Below are 26,086 nucleotides of genomic sequence, written 5' to 3' on the forward strand. Positions count from 1 at the left end.
CAAAAAAGAATTTAGATAAAGAACCTGGTTTGTTGGAAATTTAATCAAGATTAATATCTTAGGTGTTCTCACGTGTTCCGGAAATAAAAACTTGCCGTGTAGCATTGCGGTCAGTAAATACCTTCTATAAATCAATATTTTTCACTCTTTCTTAGTCACGTCTCCATATTGTCTATTTATCATCTAACTTCTTATGAAGCGTGCTTTCGTCTCTTTGAAACATGTCGTCCCGTTTCTTTTAAATCGACATAATGTGGCTCTTACTGCTTCACCACGCTAGTAAATCACGCAGTTCGTATAGTTTAATCACTTTATGTTGTTCCAAAGCAAACTAAGTGACCGATGAGCTATAATTTGGACTTCCGCAAACTTTTTACACCCTTTCGTAGTTCTAACTCAACTAACCCAATAAGTACACTAAGTTAGAGAATCCATTTGCTAACTTCAGCCCTGGCTATCCGATGGATGTTTGAACTGTCATCGTGACGTCTACCTAACTTTATATTTGTATTTCGTAGATATTCATTGAAATAATGTAAAATAAAATGATAAACACTAGATTGACGGATCAAATATACGATAATACGGGTGGTTAGAGTAAGAAAGCGTTACTTTAATAAGAATAAGGAATCCTTCAACTTATTAGAAAAAATGTTTGCAGAAAACTCAACCCTCGATAATCGGGGTGGTATCCCGCCGTCGCACTATGGAGCCGCCCACCTAGAAAGTTGGCATCAAACCAGTGGTTACAATTACATCTTACGTTCATCAATTCTCAGTTCCGTGCGGTCAAGTTAAGAAAAATTACGAATTTTTTTTATCGAATGTTTCTGTTTTTTATCTTGTAAATTTTTATGCGAATGAAGTACCTATCTATCCTTTTACCTTAGAATATTTTGTTGGTAGCGATTAAGCTTCGCACTTAAAATAATGTCTTGGGAAATTTCTGTTCGTTCGTACCAGAGCACGTAGGTAACGGCGCTGTAGGTACTTAATGTGACGTCTAAACTACAATCATTTACTCAGAACTTCATAGATCTGACATGCTACATATATATCGTTTATGTTCTGTACGCTTAGACGATATATCAAATAGCAGCATAAGTCGAATTCACTTGCATTGCTAACGTTGGCTAAACCTTATAATATAACCATTTATTAGTCCCCGAGCAACTCCGGGAGTTCGTTGCACAATGAACACGATACTCGATTGCAATTAGTAGTCCGTCAAATATCTTCATTTAGATATAGTTTGTTTATTTGCGATTTCCAATTTAGATTTGTTTCAATAATAACACCCAAATTTATAATGTTTTCAACTTTATCGAGAATAGAGATGTACTAACAAATAATTCACAACAGTCATTTCTGTTTCAGGTCCATTTTGTGAGCTTCGACAAGTAACCATCACATAACAGTGCCATGTATCTTCCCAACCCAGAGAGTGTTTGCATCAAGGCGGAGACAGGGTCCCAGAAAGAAGACGCAGGTAAAGTAGAAATGTTTGCAGTTTGTCGAAAGTACTCCGACGGCTAATAAGTTTATGGAACATATTATGTAAAAATGTAGATATCTAAATTCCTGTTTATTGTGGAATAGAACGTTACAAAGACAAATGCATATAAACGAAATGATCTCTACCTGTATATCCAAACATAAGTTGATTTTGTATTTCCGTTAAATTTTTAGTATTGAAACAGTTTTGGATAATATTTACCATTTTCCCATCATATACTATCATACCTACTATCCATTTCCTTCCTTTAAAACAGCCTTACTCACATTGAAAGTAGATGATTTGTTGCATTGTAAATTGTCGCAAGTCGACAATCGTATTCGTGTCATGTGGCAAGAAGGTGTAATCGTTGTGTCCTCGTCGTATATTCACACGCTTTGTGCTCTGTTTGCAAATATCAAAATCAGATTATCTCGTTTTGGAGGAAATTTCACCCTGTGAACAGTGCAAGTTATTCGACAGCCCTACTGCCGGGATTCATGGTGTACTGGACGGATGTCCGCACAAGACTGTAGATTTAGGGCACCGTGTCTTCAACCGATGAGATGCTCCTTTATGGCCGATGATGATGATTGTAGTTGATTTTGATGATGAATCTGCCTCCCGCACCCAGGCTTGGTGAATGTTGGGCACTGGGTGTGCTGTTGTCTCTGCTCGCTTCTGGTGTTGGCGGTTTTCCAGAGGAGGGCCGGCTTGTCTTGAAGAGGTAATACCAGAAGATCTTGGAGCAGAAGACTTGGCGAGGTGAGGCAGATGTTGTGCAGGAGTCACTTGTAGATAATAAAACGCTTGGTTTCGGTGGTAAAGATGAACTGATTTATTTTTAATTATGGGGCTGCTTATATTCAATAAGCATGACTCGCGCCCGATATTGGGCTTGGAGCCCAAAAGTGGTGGGGGATTGTACCCGCGCCAACAATGAGTTTATAGGCCCGGCAAAATGTGGCATATTCATTTTGCCGGCAGCACTGGTGAAAGTAGTCGCTTAAATTTGCGAGATTTTGAACGCTTACATGAATAACAATTACATAGTTTAAATGCATAGTAGTTATAAGAATGTGTATCTTGACAACTAGATTTTTTGTTTGCCAAGATACGACAAAAAATAAGAAAAGTTTGTAAATAAATGTGTAAATATGATCTCAAAGCGATCAAATTTGAAAAACATGTTAAGTTAGTATTTTTCCCAGGTCCCCCGTAACATAGCGCTCAGAAAGAGATAAGATTCACTATGCTACGAGGTTCCTGGATTTTTGTACACGCAAAAAAGGTAAAAAATATTGTTCAAAATTGGTTGTACATATGTGTGAAAAACAGCTTTTTTAATATCTCCTCAGCGGTAGTATATCGAAAATAGTGTTTATTTGACTACCGCCGAGGGGATGAACAAGTAAAATATAAACATTTGCAATATTTAAAAATCGATTTTTCCTAGTAATTTTTACATAGAAAAAATGTTGAACATCGATCCACGCGGCAGGTTAGCGGGCGGTACGGTATCGATGCCATTCGGGGTCAAAGTTTTCAAGCCGCTTGGGCCGAAAATTGGACAAAATGACCAGTGGCGGGGAGTGGTGATTTCGCCAGTGGCGTGGGGTAGGCACATTTTATAAAAGTAAAACAAATTTTATGAAATTAAATAATGTGGTCAACTACGTCCGTTACACATGGGAATTCAAGGTAGGCTGTTTCTATCATTCCACATTTCCCGTGATTTTTCAAACCCAATTGAATGAGCTTTACAATTTTTGTATTTCTTGTGGATTTGATTTACAGTTGATTTCCGTGTAAAAGAACACGTTAAATTAACCTTATAGGAAATTGCTAGATGTAACAAACTTTTACGCCCCAAATAATTCCCCGCTAAACGTTAATGATTCTAAAAGGTTTTTAAGGCTAAAAAACTTCATTTACTTTACTGTCAATGTGCTCTCTTTCTATGTGATTTGTGAATCACAAATAACTAATGAAAATGTGTTATTGGTGCAGGAATCAATAATTGAAAATCAAACGCTCCCGTTTAAAGGTGTCTCCGGTGTAAGAATCGATCCCAGAAGCGGGGATCTGGGGTCCTTCTTATTACTTCAAGTTACCTTATGTTAATTATCATATATTATATAACAGGTGGAATTAATGTGGAAACTGTTCCCATCAAGGCAGAACCAGGGCCCCGAGAACAAGATGGAGGAGGAATTACCTTTACAGAAATAGACATAGACCTGCTAGATGTTAAAAAACAATGCTTAGAGCAGTCTGAAAGAATTACCCCGATACCAGGTAAAATCAAGTATTCTTTCTAAATTCACAAGTTTAATTTTATAAATAATTTCGTCTGTTATGAATTGATTTAATTAACTTCTATAAAACTTTCTTCTGCAGACTTAACAACACATCTGAAGACGCGTCTGGGAAATTCCTGCTCTTCTGAGTCAAAGTTAGAACTTCACTTCCGTGACCACGCTGGAGTTAAAACTTTTAAATGTACTTACTGTAACTATTCGAGTACAGCAAATCTGAAGATGCACATGCTGACTCACAGTGGAGAAAAAGCTTTTGCTTGTGTCGACTGTACATATACATGTTCTCGAAAGAAATACTTGAAGAGTCACATGCTGACTCACAGTGGAGAAAAAGCTTTTGCTTGTGTCGACTGTACATATACATGTTCTCGAAATAAATACTTGAAGAGTCACATGCTGACTCACAGTGGAGAAAAAGCTTTTGCTTGTGTCGACTGTACATATACATGTTCTCGAAAGAATTACTTGAAGAGTCACATGCTGACTCACAGTGGAAAAAAAGCTTTTGCTTGTGTCGACTGTACATATACATGTTCTCGAAAAGCAGGCTTGAAGAGTCACATGCTGACTCACAGTGGAGAAAAAGCTTTTGCTTGTGTCGACTGTACATATACATGTTCTCGAAAGGCATCCTTGAAGATTCACATGCTGAATCACAGTGGAGAGAAAGCTTTTGCTTGTGTTGACTGTACATATTCATGTTCTAGAAAAGCAGACTTGACGAGACACATGGTGACTCACAGTGGAGAAAAACCCCTTTCATGTACCGACTGCAAAAAATTATTTTCACAAAAGGCCCATTTGATGAGACACATGGTGACTCATAGTGGAGAAAAAACTTTTGCTTGTGTCGACTGTACATATGCATGTTCTCGAAAGGCAGGCTTGAAGAGTCACATGCTGATTCATAGTGGAGAAAAAGCTTTCGCTTGTGTTGACTGTACATATTCAAGTTTTCGAAAGGCAGACTTGAAGAATCACATGCTGACTCACAGTGGAGAAAAAGCTTTTGCTTGTGTTGACTGTACATATTCATGTTCTAGAAAAGCAGACTTGAAGAGACACATGGTGACTCACAGTGGAGAAAAGCCTTTTTCATGTTCCGAGTGCAAAAAATCATTTTCTCTGAAGGGAACTTTGACGAACCACATGCTGACTCATAGTGGAGAAAAAGCTTTCGCTTGTGTTGATTGTACATATTCATGTTTTCGAAAGGCACACTTGAAGAGTCACATGGTGACTCACAGTGGAGAAAAGCCCTTTTCATGTTCCGACTGCAAAAAATCATTTTCTCTAAAGGAAAATTTGACTAAACACATGTTGATTCACAGTGGAAAAAAAGCTTTTTCATGTTCCGACTGCAAGAAATCATTTTCACAAAAGATAAATTTGACTAAACACATGTTGATTCACAGTGGAGAAAAACCTTTTTCTTGCGTTGAATGTACATATTCATGTTTTCGAAAGGCAGACTTGCAGAGTCACATGCTGACTCACAGTGGAGAAAATCCTTTTTCATGTTCCGACTGCAAAAAATCATTTTCTCGGAAGGGAATTTTGACGAAGCACATACCGACTCATATTTAAGAAAAACCTTTTTCTTGTTACGACTGTAAATATTCATGTTTTGGGAAGGGACAGTTGTATAGACGTTTGCTGAACCACAGTGGAAAAAAGTCTTTTCCATGTTTCGAATGCAAATAATCATTGTAGAGAGAGGCCTTTTTTATGTCCCGACTGCAAAAATCATTTTCTCAAAATCAACATTTAACGAACCACAAGTTGATTCAAAGTGGAGAAAAACTGTTTTCATGTTCTGACTGCAAAAAATCATTTTTCGAAAAGAAAATTTGACGAAACACATACTGACTCATTGTAGAGAATAGCTTTTGCTTGTTCCGACTGAACATATTCATGTTCTCGGAAGGGACAGTTGAAGAATCACATGCTGGCTCACTGTAGGATTGTTATGTGTATTTCACTGACGGCGTTAAAATGTAGCCTAAGCTTCTTATAAAATAGTTCAAGAAAAATTTACTTTTAAATATTTAAGTTAACATTTCCAAACGTTATTTACATAGAACAGAGTTATCTTTTTACCCATGTGCATATAGTGTTAAAATAGAATTTTTAGGCTTTCATTAATTTATTATAAAGAATAAACTTTGAATTTGCGCACTAAGCCCGAAATATAAAAAAATAATCAGTCGTTGGATTTTAAAATATTATTCGGAACGCCCAATTTGATGCTTGCATGCCGCCGCCTCGCGCCAACTTGGCCACATGTCAAGCTTTTTTAATTGCTGCCCTACTCTAAGAGCAGATCGAAGGATTATAACACTAGTTGTGTACAAAATTACGAAATAAGTTACACGAAAACAAAATACTTGAATTAAAATTTTTATATAATTTTACGCATAAGCTCTCAAAACACGAACAAAATTCAATAATTATGTTGTTGTTTATATAATATTTAAATATAATATTATGTTGATTTATTTCTCCATCATTTATAAATAGCCATTAATATATCCCCATTTCTATGTCAATGATAAAGCAAAGTAAAATCATTTCCTTAACAGGAACATAACGAAAAAAATCCATTAGGTAGGTTCTCAATTATACATTTTACAATGTTCTAAATATAAGTCAAAATATCAATGTAAAAGTTGTGGAACACTTTCGTTGTTCCACGTCAACTCCAAGAAGAGCAAAACAAGTCTTCGTTATTGTATTTACATGTAATTCATTTCTCTGTAGTAATCTATTTACTGTTTTTGTGTTTTTTTCGTAGAACTCCATTTTATTTATTTAAATAAAATTTATAAATATAATTATTTAGTTTTGCAAGTATCTTTTGGTTTTTGTTATTGTTACAGCTGTTTCGGCTTTCAAGGCCATTTTCAAACTGTGGTTTTAACCACGTTTAGGCGACTTATTTATATGATTCTATTTTACCCGCTCCCAAATTAAAATGATTTATTACCGGTTAAACCTTTTTACTGATAAAATAATTGTGACAATAGATTTCATATTCTGTCTGGGTATTTTGAAGTCTTTTTTCCCCACATTAATGTTATCTTAATTGTTTAATAATGATGTAGCAGTTATTAATTTATTTACATGTGTCAAAATAGAATCATATAAATGAGTCGTCTAAATGTGGCTAAAACCACAGTTTGAAATTGGCTTTGAAAGCTGAAACAGCTGTTACAACAACAAAAACTATTTACAATACATTGAAAAATGGAGACTTTACGTGATGTGGTAATGTATAAAGCTATAATAATTACTGATTCTCTAGTGTAGACATACAGTAAACCATATAAATAGTTTTTGATATAATTTTCCCTTGTATACGACCACACATAATTTCGAATCAACACGGTTTTGTCACAAAAAAATCAACAGAAACTAATCTATGTGAGTTTGTTGACACAGTTCTTGTTGCTATGGATAACGGATATCAAGTTGATGTAGTCTACACAGACTACTCCAAAGCCTTTGATAAAATCCCACACAGCATCTTAATTGATAAAGTCGAAGCAATGGGTATTCACGGTGACCTGCTACGTTGGTTAGCCTCTTATCTCGATAATCGTACTCAAGCTGTAACGGTACAAGGGTTCTGCTCTAGTTTCGTCCCCGTAACCTCAGGAGTTCCCCAAGGTTCTCATCTTGGTCCCCTTTTATTTAATATTTTTATAAATGATGTCAACAAAACTATCCATAACTCTCAGCTGTATCTATATGCGGATGACAAAAAGATTGTCAAAATAATTAAGTCTGAGAGAGATTGTATGGAGCTCCAAAATGATCTGAACTCTCTGGTTAATGTATATTGTCTAGAAAATCGTCTTCTTCTGAATGCAGATAAATGTAGCGTCATCTCTTTTTCTCGAAAGAAAAACACAATATTATATCCATACTTAATTAAGAACAATATTTTAAACAGGGTAAATGTAATAAGAGATCTTGGAGTTCTATTAGACAGTAAGCTTATGTTTCAATCTCACGTCGATCATATCACGTCGAAGGCTTTGAAAATGTTGGGATTTATACTTAGGGTAAGTTCAGTTTTCAAAAATCCACAAACTTTTAAGATTCTTTACATATCTTACGTCAGAAGCCACCTGGAGTACGCTTCGACAGTGTGGAACCCTCATTGTTCTACTTATAAAGCACATATAGAAAGAGTTCAGAAAAAGCTTATCAAATACGTCTCTTATCGCGTGCAAAATGATGAATGCTATGTCCCTATAAACCTTAAATCTCTTGAACAACGCCGTGATATCAGAGACCTATTGATGCTCTATAAGATACTTCATAACCATATTGATAGCCCATACTTACTGCAAAATATTCATTTCAAATGTCCAAAAAGAGTTACTCGATCTCTGGATACGTTTTATATTCCTAAAAGCAATACAAATTACCTCAAAAATGTATTTATAAGAAGAAGCTGTAGCACATTTAATAGGTTATGCCCAAACATCGATGTGTTTAACACGAACCTAGCTAAATTCACAGCATCCGTAAAAAAGTGATACTGCATCTTATTTAACCAAAAAACTTAATTTTTCATTGATTTTTTTTTTTAATATTTCAATTGATTAATATATTTTTGATAATTGATGTACTTTATCAGAATTGTTTGTATTAGGTATGTTGTTATGTATTTTTCTGTTATGGTTTGTTTTGTCGTTATTTTATTGGTCAATGACATAACTACTCTGATCACTGTCATATATGCATGTATAAAGACTGTTTATAACGCTAATAAATAAAATAAAATAAAATAAAAATATATTATTATGTAAATGCTTTTCAGAACTAAAGGGAAATTAAACTAGAATACCAAGATAGAATGATCCCAACATCCTTTGTAAATGAACCTTCCATTCATTGAAAGCTAAACATTATTATTATTATTACGTTACTTTGAATGCACTGTGTAATGTTATTAATTTATACTTGTTTATGTAAAAGCCCGACAGGCGTAAATTAATATTGATTTCTTGCAATTTCATTTCATGTTATAATTACTTGTAAATATGTAACTTGTTTTATGGGTGCAGTAAATGTTTGCAAATAAAAAGCTTGCAATTATTTTGGTTTACGTATTGTCTTGAAAAACTACCGGAACATCCAACACGCCATTTTCCCGCAGGGGTGGGAAGAGAGGATAGACTGCCAAACAAATCCCTCTCGGCAGAAACTCACTTTCATCTAAATGCACTCTTGCAAATTGTGGTGTTCCTTGAAGAGATTTGATATATAATAATAGTGTGCTGCGACTTGCTTACTCCCTGCTCACCTCCTTTGTCTCGAGTCTATACCCCTCTGATGTTGCTGTCAATATTTATTTATTTATTTGAGGAACATAAACAGTCTGAGTAATACAATATACATAAGAGGATAACAAAAAAACAGACCAATTATTAATGTTCACAGATAGATATTCAGAAACATAAAACTAACCTGTAAACTAGAATATTTTTAGTAAAAATAGAAAAAAAAAAACAGAATAAAGCAGCAAATAAGAAAAATAATAATACGAATGTAAATTCGACAAACTATAAACCTATAATATGCCTACAATTAACAGCAATAAAATAAATGTGATTATAACTATACTTAAATAGACTTGGGTTGGAACGGGAAAGGGGAGGAGAGGGATAAGAAAAAGTTGCCACGCAAGTTATATTAAGATATTAGGTACAATCAATTTAACAGTCGTGAATATGAGTTAGAATGTGATACAATTAAATTCTGTAGTGATAGTAGCAGTGAATATGTCAGCACGAGTGTCTATATTTGCAAATTTATTATTATAGTAGTTAAATGTCCTTTGCATAAATTCATTTTGATTGGAATTGGTATTGCATCTATCAATGTAGAAAAGGGTATTTTGTCTGCTATATCGAATTGGCGCATGGAAATTTATTTTGTTCAGCAACTCCGGGCAGTCAACTTTAGAGTTAATAATTTTATACAAGAGCATCTGATCAGCGACGATCCTCCTGTTGAGTAGTTTCGTTATTCGAAAATGTTTCTCGATTTCGTCGTAAGAGTTGTATATGTTAAATGATTTAAAATTGAGGAATTTAAGAAATCGTTCATGAACTCTTTCTAACCTGTTAACATAAACAATATAGCGCGGGTTCCAAACCGGTGAACAGTACTCCAGGTGAGGACGAACATGTGAATTGTAGAGAGTCAGATATGTATTAGTATTTTTGAAAAATTTGCATGTTCTCAGTATAAAACCTAGACTTTTTGATGCTTTGGTGACAATGTTATCAACGTGTTTATCAAAGGTAAGTTTAGAGTCCAAGAAAACCCCGAGATCACGCACATAGTCTTTATTTGTTAAAATCGATCCAGAAATGGTGTAATCATGCAGTATTTTCACACGGTTACGTGTGAATGTGACTTTGCAACATTTAGAAATATTGATAAAAAGCTTATTTCTGAGACAGTAATCCGTCAGTCGATCAAGATCTGCTTGTAAACGCGCAGAACAGTCTGGGGAGCTTATAGAAAGGTATATCTTTATATCGTCAGCAAATAGTAAAATTTGAGCGTTGTCAAAACATGTCGTAATAACATTAATATAGATAGAGAAAAGCAAAGGACCCAAAATGGATCCAGGATATAAGAGTTATTAATATTGTCGATAAATGTTGAGCTTATTGTAGAAGTGTAGTTGCTAGGAATAAGGTGAACCTCACCCACAGGAAGAGTCCAGGTAATATCGGTTAGGTTAAAGTCTCCAATGATAAGAAACTTGCCGTCTGGTTGATTCAAAAGCATAATACCTAGATCATTAATTAATTAACATTAATATGAAAGAACATGCGGAAAGGAAATATCTCTGGTTTAAGGATCAGACGGTTGAACAGCTGAACCTTCCGACGTGGTACTACTTGGATGAAATCGGAAAGCAACTTAGGTTTTTACTATAACAAAACGCAAACTGACATCTCTGTTTTTAGACACAGTAATTGAATAAGAGATTAAACTACACACATGAATATGTCAACTTAGACAAGTAAAGTAGGAAACAGAAAATATAGATAGCATACAAGCAATACCTACAAGTATATTTGTACCTACAATACCTACAAGTATATTTGCACTATACAGGTCACCTAAACACCAAAATATTTCATCCTTCCTTAAATCCTTAGACTTGGCCTTATTTAACTGTACACCAAATGAAGAGCTAATGGTGATCGGTGACATTAACATAGATTTACTTAAACCAAAAGCATCACAAACTCTCGACTATAAAAATCTCATGACTCAACACGGGCTTATTTCTTATATTAATGCTCCTACTAGAGTAACTGATACTAGTAACTCATGTATTGATCACATATTTCTACATACAAAAAAAATGCAAAGGGAATTATATATCAATCAACCATAACGGACCATTTCTCAATAGCAATTGGTCTTATGCATAATAAACCCACTACCGGAACGTCACGTAGTAATATAAAAAAGAAACACATTAATCTCGAGAAACTAACTTCTAAAATTATTTTAGAAAATTGGCTCTCCACTCTAAACTCCACAGACGTAGACATTGCTTTTAATACCTTCTCTGAAACTCTCTTGCAACATATTGAGGATGTCACTGAAGAATCCCATGTGAATAATTCAAAAAATAAAAAACTGAAACCATGAATAACAGATGGCCTAATTTTTTGTATTAAAAAACGGGACAAGCTTCACAAAAACTTACTCAATAATCCAGACATTCAAGCCCAAATATTTTATAAAAAGTACAGAAATATATGTAATAATATCATTAAAACCACAAAAGAAAACTACTACAAAGAAAAACTGTCCAGAGTCGGTAATAATAACAAACAAATTTGGAATATCGTCAAAGAAATATCTAACACTGATCACCCAGTACAACCAATCAATAAATTAAACATCAATTGCCAAGACACCTCCCTAAATGACCATCCAGACACTGTGACCAATCACATAAATGAATACTTTTGCAATATCGGTAAAAATCTAGCATCAAAGATTTTAAATAAGACATCAACCGATGAAAATGCCCTTGCCGACATTAACAATCAATGTGCCAGTGAAACAGATAATATACTCACCTTAAACCCGACCAACTACGATGAAATTTCTCAAACCATTAGACAATTAAAGCCCTCTCATTCGTGCAATCATGACAAAATTTCCTCAACTATACTAAAAACAGTTGAACCCTTTATAATCCATCCATTAGTACATATCATGTACTGTAACGTCGGGAATTCCGCAGGGCTCGCATCTTGGACCTTTGTTGTTTTTAATCTTTATCAACGACATAATTTTAAGAATAAAAAGATCAAAATATCTCCTGTTTTCCGATGACCTTAAGTTGTACAAAAAAAATACATCATTAGAAGATTGCACCGATTTGCAAAAAGACTTATCATCACTTCATGAATGGTGCACACTAAATGATTTATATTTTAATGAAAACAAATGTGCCGTTATTTCATTCACAAAGAACATTAATAAATTCTCAAACACATATCACATTAACAATATCCCTTTACAAAACACAAATTCAATCAAAGACTTAGGCGTGACATTTGACTCGTCACTTAGCTTCAATAAACATGTAGATACAATTTCAAAAAGTGCATCACAAGTATTAGGATTAACGCTAAGAATCACGAATTGTTTTAAAAGTACAGAATTAACTTTAACATTATATAAATCAATTGTGCGAAGTATTCTCGAATACGCATCAACAATTTGGTCTCCCAATTATGAGATTCATAATTATAGGATTGAATCCATACAAAGGAAACTAACCCGTGTAATTGCTTATCGTGAAGGTTTATCTGGTCAATTTGGATCATATAATGACCGAATTTTGCACTATAAACTACACTCACTGACGGTCAGACGTAAACTTTCTGACGTACTGCTCCTACACAAAATTATACACCAAACATTTTATCCCAAATTAACATCAATATACCATCAAGAAAATCAACAAGGAGGATGAAAGACATTTTCTATATTAAAGCCTACCACACAAATACAGGATATTTTTCCCCTGTACCGCGAACATTAAGAAATTATAACATTATACATGGCTCTAATAATGAAATAGACATTTTTAATGACCAATTTAAACACTTAAAAAAAATGTATTACCTTTAATCATATTAAGCTGATATTGTGATGAAGCCCTTTATTTAAAGAGAAGCAACATTGTACCTACCTAATCAGTGTCTCACCAGTAAAGGTGTGACAATAACAAATCGTTTATGAACATATTTGTATTTACCTTTTACCCATTCTTATTTGTTATTTACTTGCATATTTAGCTTACATATTATTATAATAGATTAATATTAATATTACTTACATTTTCCTTTTGTTACTATTTTTGTTATTATCATTTTGTTATTATTATGTATTTAAACATCCATGTATATAAATTTTTGGGCACCATGCCTGTTTTATGTACTTAAATAAAAATAAATAAATAAATAAAAAATATCATCAACCTCAGTCTCACTAAAGGTGAATTCCCAAACAAACTCAAACTTGCCCTAGTTCAACCAATTTTTAAGTCCGGAAATCCTACTGACATAACAAACTACAGACCAATTTCTATATTATCATCACTATCAAAAATTATTGAAAAAATAGTAAAAAAAAGACTTATCGACCATCTAACAAAATATAACATACTCTCGTCAAACCAGTATGGCTTTAGAGAAGGACTCAATATAGATTCAGCTATTTTAGAACTAACATCACATATAACACAAGCCTTAGACAAAGGTGATAAATGTCTGGCAATATTTCTGGATTTAGCTAAGGCATTTGATACAGTATCTCATCCAATCCTTCTAGCCAAGCTCAAAAAAATCGGAATAAAGAATAAGGCATTTGATTGGTTCAAATCGTACCTCACAGACAGAAAGCAATGTTACCTAATGTTGAAGCTACCATCGCATAAACCATCCCATTCAACTAGCATTAACTTTGGTGTGCCACAGGGCAGTGTACTCGGTCCCACACTTTTTCTCATTTATATCAATGTCTTATGTAAACTATCTATTATTGATGGCAATATAATCACTTTCGCCGATGACACTGCCCTAGTACTAAAAAGTAAGACATGGGAAGAAACATTTCACAGAGCGGATTTAACATTGCAAATTATTAAACAGTGGTTGGATGATAATCTACTCACCTTAAACATAACTAAAACGAAATATATAACGTTTAGTCTTAATATTCCGAGTCAGCCTTCAATCAATCATACACTAAAAATACATTCTTGTAGAGATAACTCTAGTTGTCTGTGCAATCCACTAGAACGAGTAGATTCCATTAAATATTTGGGTGTAATAATTGACAATAAACTACGATGGGAAGATCACGTAATAAATGTTACAAACCGTATACGGAAACTGGCATATATCTTCAGGTCATTACGAAATATTCTAAATAAAAATACACTAAAAACGGTATACTTTTCTTTATGCCAATCAATTATATCTTACGGTATAATAGTCTGGGGAGGATGCTCTAACACGATATTAGATCCATTAATTAAAGCTCAAAAATTGATAATGCGGACTATTTACAAAGTACACTATATTCACCCCACGAAGGACTTATTTAACGACTTCAAAGTACTTAACATAAAATCCTTATACGTCAAAAACATATCCTCCTACTATAAATTCAAACATACGAAAAAAAATATTTTTGAATTGACCCATAATACAAGATATTCCAACAAATCGAATTATACTATTCCCCCAATAAAAACCTCAATGGCACAAAGACAATTTAACTTTCTTGCTCCAAAAATATTCAATAATTTAACGTTAGAAATAAAATCAATAGCCAAATACGACAGTTTCAGGAAAGCGCTCGGGGATTTTTTGATGTGTGATTGTTATAGTGTTAGTAGCCTATTCCAAGTACTCAGATAGAGGTGTATATAAATTGTTTATATGCGTGAGGATGCGTCATATGGGTGTATGTATACATGTGCTGTTATATGTATGTAGGTATGTCTGCTGCTATATACACATGTGTGCTTGCATGCACACATATTAAAAATTATATATATAATTATGTACATTTTTACAATCTAATGCTAATTTACTTCTTTCTCCTTTCTAATTTCTATCTTCTACTTTTTATTACAATTTTTCCAAAATTTTAGCTTCATCTATAGTTACTAATTTCATATGTTTACACTAGATTTCATATTTCATACAAATTAATTACACTCAATTGGTCACCATGAAACAGGCAGCCGCCTAGTATGGTGATTCATTATATCTACTTTATGTAAATTTCATAATAATGTAACATGTATTAAATAAATAAATAAAATAAATAAATAAATGGTACAATATATGGATTTGGAGTTTCAAACACACGATGCTGTGTGGAGGGTCTGTTTGAGGAGAGGAAGGAGGCATAGAACGAATCGTAGAAGCAAATGTGTGTTTTCCGACTGCACCTGTTCCTCGAAACATCGTAATACTGGTAGAATAAGGGTCAGCACACCTACCTGACATATCTGCAGCACAGTGGAAGATACTCTCAGTATCACCCTGGTGTAAGATCACCAGTTAGAATTGAAACTTTGCTTGAAATGGTTTTAGCCATATTTGACGACAAAATCTGAATAGCCAGGTACTTTCCCACCTTCCTCTTCCCCAACCTGTTCTCCACAATAATTTTATTTTTTACATGTAAAGTTCATTCTGAAAAACTCCACACAGGAGGCCCGTATATCATCTCTGGGGATACTGTGTTTTTGAGGAGAGGAGGTCCCATGGGTCTTGAAGACATTCAAGCTGTAGGAGGGAAGAACCATAGCGATAAGAAGCATACCAATGCGATACTGAGAGCATCTTCCACTCTGGAACTTGCCACAAGCTCACTACATATTGGTTTTAGTGAATAAATTGTGAAATAACGGATTACTAGTCGACAGCCTTATCCCTCGACCACGGAGGATGTTCGATAAACAAAGTAATAAATAAACGTGTAAATATTTCCTAAAGGTGGTGTTAGTCCTGCTGGAGAGATAAAAAGGTATCCCTCAACCAGTCTCTCCAAATCTGTCCCGCTACACAGTACCAGGGCCTAGACAATCCTCACCCCGTGAACCCGGACACCCCTGCTAAATCTCCAAACGTAGCAAACCACATGTGTGACCTATGGTAGAAGTGTTGCTTGTCCAATGAATGGTTTCCTAAAGGTGGTGTTAGTCCTGCTGGAGAGATAAAAAGGTATCCCTCAACCAGTCTCTCCAAATCTGTCCCGCTACACAGTACCAGGACCTAGACAATCCTCACCCCATGAACCCGGACACCCCTGCTAAATCTCCAAACGTAGCAAACCACATGTGTGACCTATGGTAGAAGTGTTGCTTGTCCAATGAATGGTTTCCTAAAGGTGGTGTTAGTCCTGCTGGAGAGATAAAAAGGTATCCCTCAACCAGTCTCTCCAAATCTGTCCCGCTACACAGTACCAGGACCTAGACAATCCTCACCCCATGAACCCGGACACCCCTGCTAAATCTCCAAACGTAGCAAACCACATGTGTGACCTATGGTAGAAGTGTTGCTTGTCCAATGAATGGTTTCCTAAAGGTGGTGTTAGTCCTGCTGGAGAGATAAAAAGGTATCCCTCAACCAGTCTCTCCAAATCTGTCCCGCTACACAGTACCAGGACCTAGACAATCCTCACCCCATGAACCCGGACACCCCTGCTAAGTCACCAAACGTAGCAAACCACATGTGTGACCTATGGTAGAAGTGTTGTTTGTCCAATGAATGGTTTCCTAAAGGTGGTGTTAGTCCTGCTGGAGAGATAAAAAGGTATCCCTCAACCAGTCTCTCCAAATCTGTCCCGCTACACAGTACCAGGACCTAGACAATCCTCACCCCATGAACCCGGACACCCCTGCTAAATCTCCAAACGTAGCAAACCACATGTGTGACCTATGGTAGAAGTGTTGCTTGTCCAATGAATGGTTTCCTAAAGGTGGTGTTAGTCCTGCTGGAGAGATAAAAAGGTATCCCTCAACCAGTCTCTCCAAATCTGTCCCGCTACACAGTACCAGGACCTAGACAATCCTCACCCCATGAACCCGGACACCCCTGCTAAGTCACCAAACGTAGCAAACCACATGTGTGACCTATGGTAGAAGTGTTGCTTGTCCAATGAATGGTTTCCTAAAGGTGGTGTTAGTCCTGCTGGAGAGATAAAAAGGTATCCCTCAACCAGTCTCTCCAAATCTGTCCCGCTACACAGTACCAGGACCTAGACAATCCTCACCCCATGAACCCGGACACCCCTGCTAAATCTCCAAACGTAGCGAACCACATGTGTGACCTATGGTAGAAGTGTTGCTTGTCCAATGAATGGTTTCCTAAAGGTGGTGTTAGTCCTGCTGGAGAGATAAAAAGGTATCCCTCAACCAGTCTCTCCAAATCTGTCCCGCTACACAGTACCAGGACCTAGACAATCCTCACCCCATGAACCCGGACACCCCTGCTAAATCTCCAAACGTAGCAAACCACATGTGTGACCTATGGTAGAAGTGTTGCTTGTCCAATGAATGGTTTCCTAAAGGTGGTGTTAGTCCTGCTGGAGAGATAAAAAGGTATCCCTCAACCAGTCTCTCCAAATCTGTCCCGCTACACAGTACCAGGACCTAGACAATCCTCACCCCATGAACCCGGACACCCTTGCTAAGTCACCAAACGTAGCAAACCACATGTGTGACCTATGGTAGAAGTGTTGCTTGTCCAATGAATGGTTTCCTAAAGGTGGTGTTAGTCCTGCTGGAGAGATAAAAAGGTATCCCTCAACCAGTCTCTCCAAATCTGTCCCGCTACACAGTACCAGGACCTAGACAATCCTCACCCCATGAACCCGGACACCCCTGCTAAATCTCCAAACGTAGCAAACCACATGTGTGACCTATGGTAGAAGTGTTGCTTGTCCAATGAATGGTTTCCTAAAGGTGGTGTTAGTCCTGCTGGAGAGATAAAAAGGTATCCCTCAACCAGTCTCTCCAAATCTGTCCCGCTACACAGTACCAGGACCTAGACAATCCTCATCCCATGAACCCGGACACCCCTGCTAAATCTCCAAACGTAGCAAACCACATGTGTGACCTATGGTAGAAGTGTTGCTTGTCCAATGAATGGTTTCCTAAAGGTGGTGTTAGTCCTGCTGGAGAGATAAAAAGGTATCCCTCAACCAGTCTCTCCAAATCTGTCCCGCTACACAGTACCAGGACCTAGACAATCCTCACCCCATGAACCCGGACACCCCTGCTAAGTCACCAAACGTAGCAAACCACATGTGTGACCTATTGTAGAAGTGTTGCTTGTCCAATGAATGGTTTCCTAAAGGTGGTGTTAGTCCTGCTGGAGAGATAAAAAGGTATCCCTCAACCAGTCTCTCCAAATCTGTCCCGCTACACAGTACCAGGACCTAGACAATCCTCACCCCATGAACCCGGACACCCCTGCTAAGTCACCAAACGTAGCAAACCACATGTGTGACCTATGGTAAAAGTGTTGGTTGTCCAATGAATGGTTTCCGGGGTTTTTTGGAGATTCCCAATTTTATATTATATTGTTTTTGTTGACATAATTTTAGAGTCATTTTGATTAGGGGTTTGTTTGCTATTTTATACAAATCTTTATTATTAGTTAGCATTTTTACATTTTCCTACATAATTTCGAACGAGGGAGACCTTGCGTTTATAACCCCTGGTTAAGTGATGTCTTTGATTGGCAGCACCTTCATATCGAACCTCACATCGATAAGCTTCCGCAATGTTATGTCAAATATAAGAGATTTTACGCGTGTATTCATATTTACAAAAATAATATTAAATAGCACTATTTTCCATAATAATCAATTTGTGAGAATAATGGATCCGTCATCATTGCGTCTATTTTTGGCAAATTATCGGACTGTTCTATAAAAAACCACTGTCTGTCATGATGGTAGGGATTTATATGTTTCATAAAAATAAATGGCCAAAGAAAGATAAAGCGAAATACGACATAAATCCCCAAAAACGAATACGTCAGTAGGTAAAAATCATCCATAAAAGCTGGTGACAGAGCACTCGATCCCCGACAGTTGATCCCGGGATACATTTCATTTGATTCCCCAGATTAACTGTTCGGGGGATGAACTGTTAGGAGGACATTCAACTGTCCTGAGCATCAACTGTCTAGGGTCTAAGGCAGAGGTTCCCAAAGTGGTCTATATGGACCCCCAGGGGCCGATATGGGCTTGCTGGGGGTATATGTCAGCGAGAAAAAAATTTGGGAATCAAATGGATTCAAATGGGGGTTCATACGAGCGGACCTCCATTACCTCCAGTCAACATTTAGGAGTTTCGTAAATGACACAATAGAACTAATACAAATATAATAGACGAGAAATTACTTATTTGATATTTGTATTTATGAGAAACTAGTGTTTTCTCGGGCGTCTCCGACTTATTCTACCATTCACTACTGTATACCACAATTTAACTGCTAAGACAGTTCATTACATCGACTTTCCCGGGGTTCCCGGCCTTTTGTAGAGCCAAATATGTAAAATTATTGACAAAAATATAGTTGAATTTGTTAAAAAAGCATTTTTAAATATCTCCCCCGTGGTAGCACAATAGTTTTTTTATTTGACTACCGCTGAGGAGATGTACAAGTTATAACAGGTATTACCAACATATTTTTAAAGTTATAATTAGCTATCAACAATTTGTATACACAAAACTAAACATCGTTCCGCTCGGCCGAGATGCGCGCGCGATGCGGTATCGATGCTTTTCGGAGTCTGAAATTTCTGGCACAGAATACCCACGAAAAGATAGACAAAAAAGAAAGAGAGATAGACGAGCGGATATGAGATAGAGGAGGATTTTGATTGCGTAGTTTGTGGATTTTGCGCAGTTTGAGGATTTTTCGTGGATTGTAATATAGCCACAAAACTGCTTCCGTCTGGCTTGTGTTCACACAGCCAGGCCCCAACACCTTACAGCCGGCCGGAGAAATTCAGCCGGCCTGGAGCAGGTGCACGCGCCCCAACTGCCCTTTTCAAGGCAATCTTCGCAAATCACTTACGTCGCCCAAACTGCCTTTTTCAAGGCATTCAGCAAAATACTCAAATAATACAAATTTTCCCGTTTCAGATCAAACAAAATGCCTTACCACCGCACGCCAAGAGGAAAAGCGACATTTAAGCGCAACAAGCCCCTGTCCATGGATTTCCCGGAGGGTGCCACTGGCTGGAGACTAAATCCAGATACGCACGAGCAGGAATTCGTGTTTGGATCCTCGCAGACCGGCTCCGGCTCGGCAACCGGATCACCAAGAGCCTCATCACCTATGGTAGAGGAATGGACGAGGGCTACGGCTTCAAAGCGCCCCCATTCCCCCCCAAAGCCCATTTTTCGTCTGGTTCACGAAAATAAATATGAACCCTTACATAAAGTAAGCGAACCAGCAGAAAAAATATCGTCGCCACCGACGAAGAAACGCCCGACGCCACCAGGACCAGTGGCGTCCACCAGCAGAGACCAGGCGCCCACCAGCCGAAGACCAACGACTGCACCGACTCTTGGGAAGAGCACACGAGTCCCGCCCGTAATCATGACCATAGGGTCAATGACGCACGGAGACATTACGAAAGAAGTTCAGAGGCACATTGGAAGTGCCCACTTCAACTTCCGGTATGCCAAAGGAGGCAAAATCAGCGTTGTGGTGAGCTCAGTAGAAGCCCACAAAAAACTGACAGCAGCCCTACGTGGAGAGGAGAAGCCTTTCCACACCTTCAACACAGAAGCAGAAAAACTCAAGAAGACCGTCATCAGGGGACTCCCGAAGTTGTCACCAGGTGACATAATGGAAGACCTTGAGAATCAAGGCTTCCCGGCAAGGACTGTGGTCATGATGACCACCCCGGGAACAGAATACCCGCTTTACCTGGCACACTTTGGCCAGGAAACAAACATGGGCCACCTGAGAGCCGCGGTGATCTACCTGTGCCACTGCAGGATTACATTAAGGAAGTACCGAAGCAACCACCTACAACACGGAACACAGTGCCACAGGGGCCAAAATTTCGGACATGGGTCCAGAAATTGCGCACACGTCGCTCGCTGCGTCAAATGCGAAGGAAGTCACGCCACACCGGAGTGCCCGAAAACAAATCGAGAAGAGCCGGCCGTCTGCTGCAATGACGGCGGAGCCCATCCCGCAAACTACGGCAAATGCCCCAACAGGGTGGCATACGTAGCTGCTCTCCAGCGCAGACAGGAGCAATCCAACGCCCAGAGGCGCAAAGAGGCAGAGCCCCGGGCACAGAGACCCGCGGCCAGAGTTGACGGCCGATCCTGGGCGGACGTAGCGGGCCGAAGCAACCACCAGCAACAGGCTCCTGAACAACAGGAACCACCAAGAACCACACCGGAACAACGCCAAGCGCCAAACACCGGATCCTCTGATGACGAGGACATAATGATCCTACTGCGAGGCCTCATCAGGGTACGCGAAAAACTGGCCTCCTGCTCATCCAAGACAGAGAAACTGATTATCCTAATGGAGCTCCTCAAGGAGATCACACCGTGAAGCTCCATGAGAAAAATAATAGCGATGACGAAGAAATAGTATCCTTTTTTAATATAACAAAATATGTTTTTTTCTTCCACAGGAATTCTCTAAAGGGACTGGGACACGGTCCAGCGGCTTGATCGCAAGCACGTAGTTTTTTTTGTCTATTGTTGTCTATTGTTGTCTATTATTGTCTATGCTTAGCGGCTTGACAGCCCGCATCAAGCCTCTCCGTCAAGCATGGCCACGCCTTCCTGTGATTTCGTGGTGGTCTATGTATATGTACTTCTATGCCTTCCTGTCATTTCGTGACTCGCGGCAAAATGGAATCTGTCAAAGACAAAGCGTTCTTGGCTCTTACGTTAGCTTTATGTTTGAATAAAATAATAAAAAGAAACGAATTTGGTGTCAAGAATGGTACAAGTAAAAGTACCGCTTTACCCATGAGCATTTGCAAAGTGTATTACAGGCTACAGCTATTTTTTTGTATGAATATCTTGTGCGGTATGTTAACGCCGAAGTTAACATTTGGCGTGAATTTATCTTGAGCGCCACCTGTTTTTTTTTTGTTTGAGTAAGGGAAACAGGAAACCATTGATGGAATTTCAGGGTTTAAGTGGACAACGAGTGCTGGCATTCATAGGTTAGGTTATTGTAATAAGAAGATAAATTTATGAGTGTAAATTAGATAGATATAATTTAAAGATATGAGTCGCACAAAGTACAGAGAAGTGTTATACATCCTAATCTAGCTTTGGGCAAGAAGTTAATACGTTACTCGGGCATTTCAAGTCTTGAAATTATTGCGAACTGCGTCTTCCAGGTACGATGTCATCTTGTCAAAATAATTATACCGCTCGGGCGAGCGATGGCTTCAAATGGATTCTCTTTGTGAATCCATTTCATCGGTAAGCAGGTAGCAATTATGAATATTATCTGAGGTTCCAGAATTAGCGGAGGGTAGGCAAATTTACATCTTACTTGAGGATTTGAAGTGTGGCTTTGTATTGCCAATCCATTGGTCTTATTAGAGTTATCCTCGCCGGGATATTTAGATTGCCATTTTAATCCATCTGCCTTTTGTAAGTTGAAAATGGCGATCAGGCTGTGATCCGTCGTTTTTATGATTCCACGGTGCTCCAAGCCGTTGAACCAAAAAATAAAGAATGACCGCTTCCTTCTTTCCGATTCCAATCTTGCCACCTTGAAGAAAAGTGTTGCCAGGCGCATCCCACACAGTTCCTTTTATGTGGGGAAGGAGAAGTTCTTACTTTGTTACGATTATATACGTAACATTTCCCCGCTCGCCGCTGAAGAAAATTTGCCCACAAATTTTCTTGACAACTTGAAAACTCTGCCCAGAGAAAAAAAAACTAATCTAAGCTGATATAGAAACATAAATTATTACAATGTATTTTCTTGTTTTATTTCTAACAAATATTTCTTAAATATCAATAAATCTTGTAGTAACAGTATAAATTATTACCATTTTATTTTATTTTTACTAACCATACAAATCCTACTGTTAATTAACTTTTTATAGTCTCAAAGGCAACTACTTATGCTAATATTTACTCAAAATTAGCCAAGACTCAAACCAAATTTTTAACCAAAACTCTGTTTTTTTTTTTATTTTTTTTTTTACATCATAATTACTATGCTAACAATTGGTATTGCATCTTAATTGACAAAAAAATATTCATGCAATTATTTGATTAAGGAAAATTTAGAAAAGAATTTATATAACAAACCGTAATATTTACAAATTTTCTCGCACAGCGAAAGATAGATTTGTCCAACACCATCTCGATATCCTCTAGGATTCCGGAAGTCCCAAAACATACCCGAAATGGTATTGCAGCAAACCACCTTGGAAATTTTTTTTTTTTTTTTTTTATAAACAAATTAACATACTTATATTACATCAGAATTACCAAGTACACAACATATATATCATGGCTTTAATAGTTTAAAAAATTGTTTCCTTTTTTAATGGAAATAGAAAAGTTCAACATTTTTCGTGGACATAGGTACACTTTAAGACCTAATCAGTTCATGATATAAATCACTGCACCAGTCACTTCACTTATACTCAAATTGTAAATGTTCGGAGAATATTGCCCACATAAAGAATTCCTCCCTAATGCCCATTGAAGTAAATCTAATGCTGCAGCTAGAAATGTTATACATTAATGCTTCTGATGTTAAAGTAATTTATTTATTTATTTATTTATTTATTAAACGCCATAAAAGGCTTTTACAGTAATGTGAAACATGGGATTATAAGTACACAGTTCAGGGCTGTCAGAGACTTGACAATTAGAAATAGCATTTTTGATTAAAATAATACATCCACAAGCAGTTTTTATTGATGCTATACATATACATTTCACATATATGTATATATGTGGAATGTATATGTATAGAACACCATATATATGTTACACATAAAGAAGAACACAACAGTCAGTATGATGCAGTACAAACAGACATTTAACATTTCACAAACATATCAATTACATTCATAACCAAGTATTTTTGCCTTGATGCAAGACGGTGAGGTTTTGAAAATATCAAAAAGGTCTGTATACGTGTTGGCAGTGCGGTGAAAACGCGCCAACGGTGAATGATACAAATAGTTAGTGCTATGATTGTCACTGTGGAAAAGATGGTGGAGTCGAGTTGATTTAACAGGGACACGAAAATTTATAACACTTAACATTTGAGGGCAGTCTATGAGATTGTTCAGTAATTTAAAAAGTATAAGAATGTCATTAATAGTTCGCCGGGTAGAAAGAAGTGGTAGATTTAGACCAGACATTAATGTATTATAGCAGATATCAATTACAGGCTGTCTCAATTTGAATTGAACGTATCGAAGAAATTTTCTTTGTACTTTCTCCAAGCGGTGTAAGTTACAGGTATAAATCGGAGACCATACAGGAGATGCATATTCTAGGTGCGATCTCACAAGAGAGCAGTAGAGTAATTTAATTGACTCAATGTTTTGAAAAGTCCTTGTGTTACGCATTACAAAACCTAGAATTTGCATGGCCTTATTGGAAATTGTTTCACAGTGACGATCAAAGGTAAGTTTTCTGTCAAAAATAACACCAAGGTCTTTGATAAATGGTACTAATGCAATTTCATTATTGTTAATTGAATACGATATGGTTATTGGAGTCCGTGAACGGTAAACACACATGTGGAAACACTTTTTTACGTTTAGGAATAATTTGTTTATTTCACAACAGCTAGCAAGTCTATCTATATTATGCTGAAGGATAAGTGCATCATTTAAACATTTTATAATCTTAAAAAGCTTTAGGTCATCTGCAAATAGAATGAATTTCACATTTTCGAAACATAAAGATAAATCATTTATAAACAATACGAAGAGAAGTGGGCCCAGATGAGAGCCTTGAGGAACTCCAGATGTTACTTTAAATTTATATGAGACTTTATTATTTAATTTTACCATCAGTTCGCGGTTACAGAGGTAACTATTCAACCATTTTAGGAAAGATCCATGTATACCAAGGGCTTGCAGTTTCGCGAGAAGGATATTAATATTTAACTTATCAAAGGCTTTTGAAAAGTCAGTATATATTGAATCTACTTGTGCACGAGACGTGAAAGCTTCACAGATATAGTGTTCATACAATAGAAGATTGGTTGTGGTAGACCGACCGGTCACAAAACCATGCTGTTCTGGAGTAATAATATGCCTAAACTTAACAGCAATTTTATCTAAGACAATACTTTCAAACATTTTCGGGGTGGTAGACAGTATGCAAATTGGTCTATAATTTAAAACACAATTTTTATCACCTGATTTAAATACAGGTGTCAAGTGATTAAGTTTCCAAGGATCAGGATATATTCCAGTTTGACGTGACAGATTGAATATGTGTTGAAGTGGAGCTGCTATAAACTGAGCGCATTCCTTTATGAATACCGGCGGAATTTTAGAACCTGACCCCTTCTTACAATCTAGAGTTCTGATCTTTGTATTAACATCATCCAGAGAAATGTGGCATGTTGATATGTCAGTTACATTGGTGTATTTAAATTCAGGTATAGTTACATTATCATTTTTCTGTTCATAAACACTTGAGAAATGATCAGCAAAGAGGTCAACTATTTCTTGATCACTGTCAGCATGTTTTCGCCCTGAATACATTGATCGAGGACAGCCGTTGTTGTCTTTAAGAGAATTCACATAATTCCAAAAATGTTTTGGATTTGACTTGATAGTCTGCTCTACATCTGTAATATAATCTGAATAGCATTTTTTAGATAGACTTTTACATTTATTTCGTAAAACAGAAAAAAATTTATAGCAGTCAGTGGAGTTATCGGATTTAAAGTTAATGTGGGCAATTTTTTTACATTGAATGAGTTTTTTTAGTTCAGTACTAACCCATTTTGGGTAACAGTCGTTACGTTTTACAATAGAAGTTGGTATGCAATTTTCAATAGTATCATAAAGGTTTGAGTTGAACACATTTGTTGCTTCTTCTACGTTTGTAGACATAAAAATGCGGGACCAATTGAGCGAAGAAAGATATAACCGCACTTGATTATAATCGGCTTTCTTGTAG

This window comes from Hesperophylax consimilis, chromosome 20 (genome assembly GCF_061612785.1).
Source record: "Hesperophylax consimilis isolate HC1 chromosome 20, BYU_Hcon_1.0, whole genome shotgun sequence".
Taxonomy (NCBI): domain Eukaryota; kingdom Metazoa; phylum Arthropoda; class Insecta; order Trichoptera; family Limnephilidae; genus Hesperophylax; species Hesperophylax consimilis.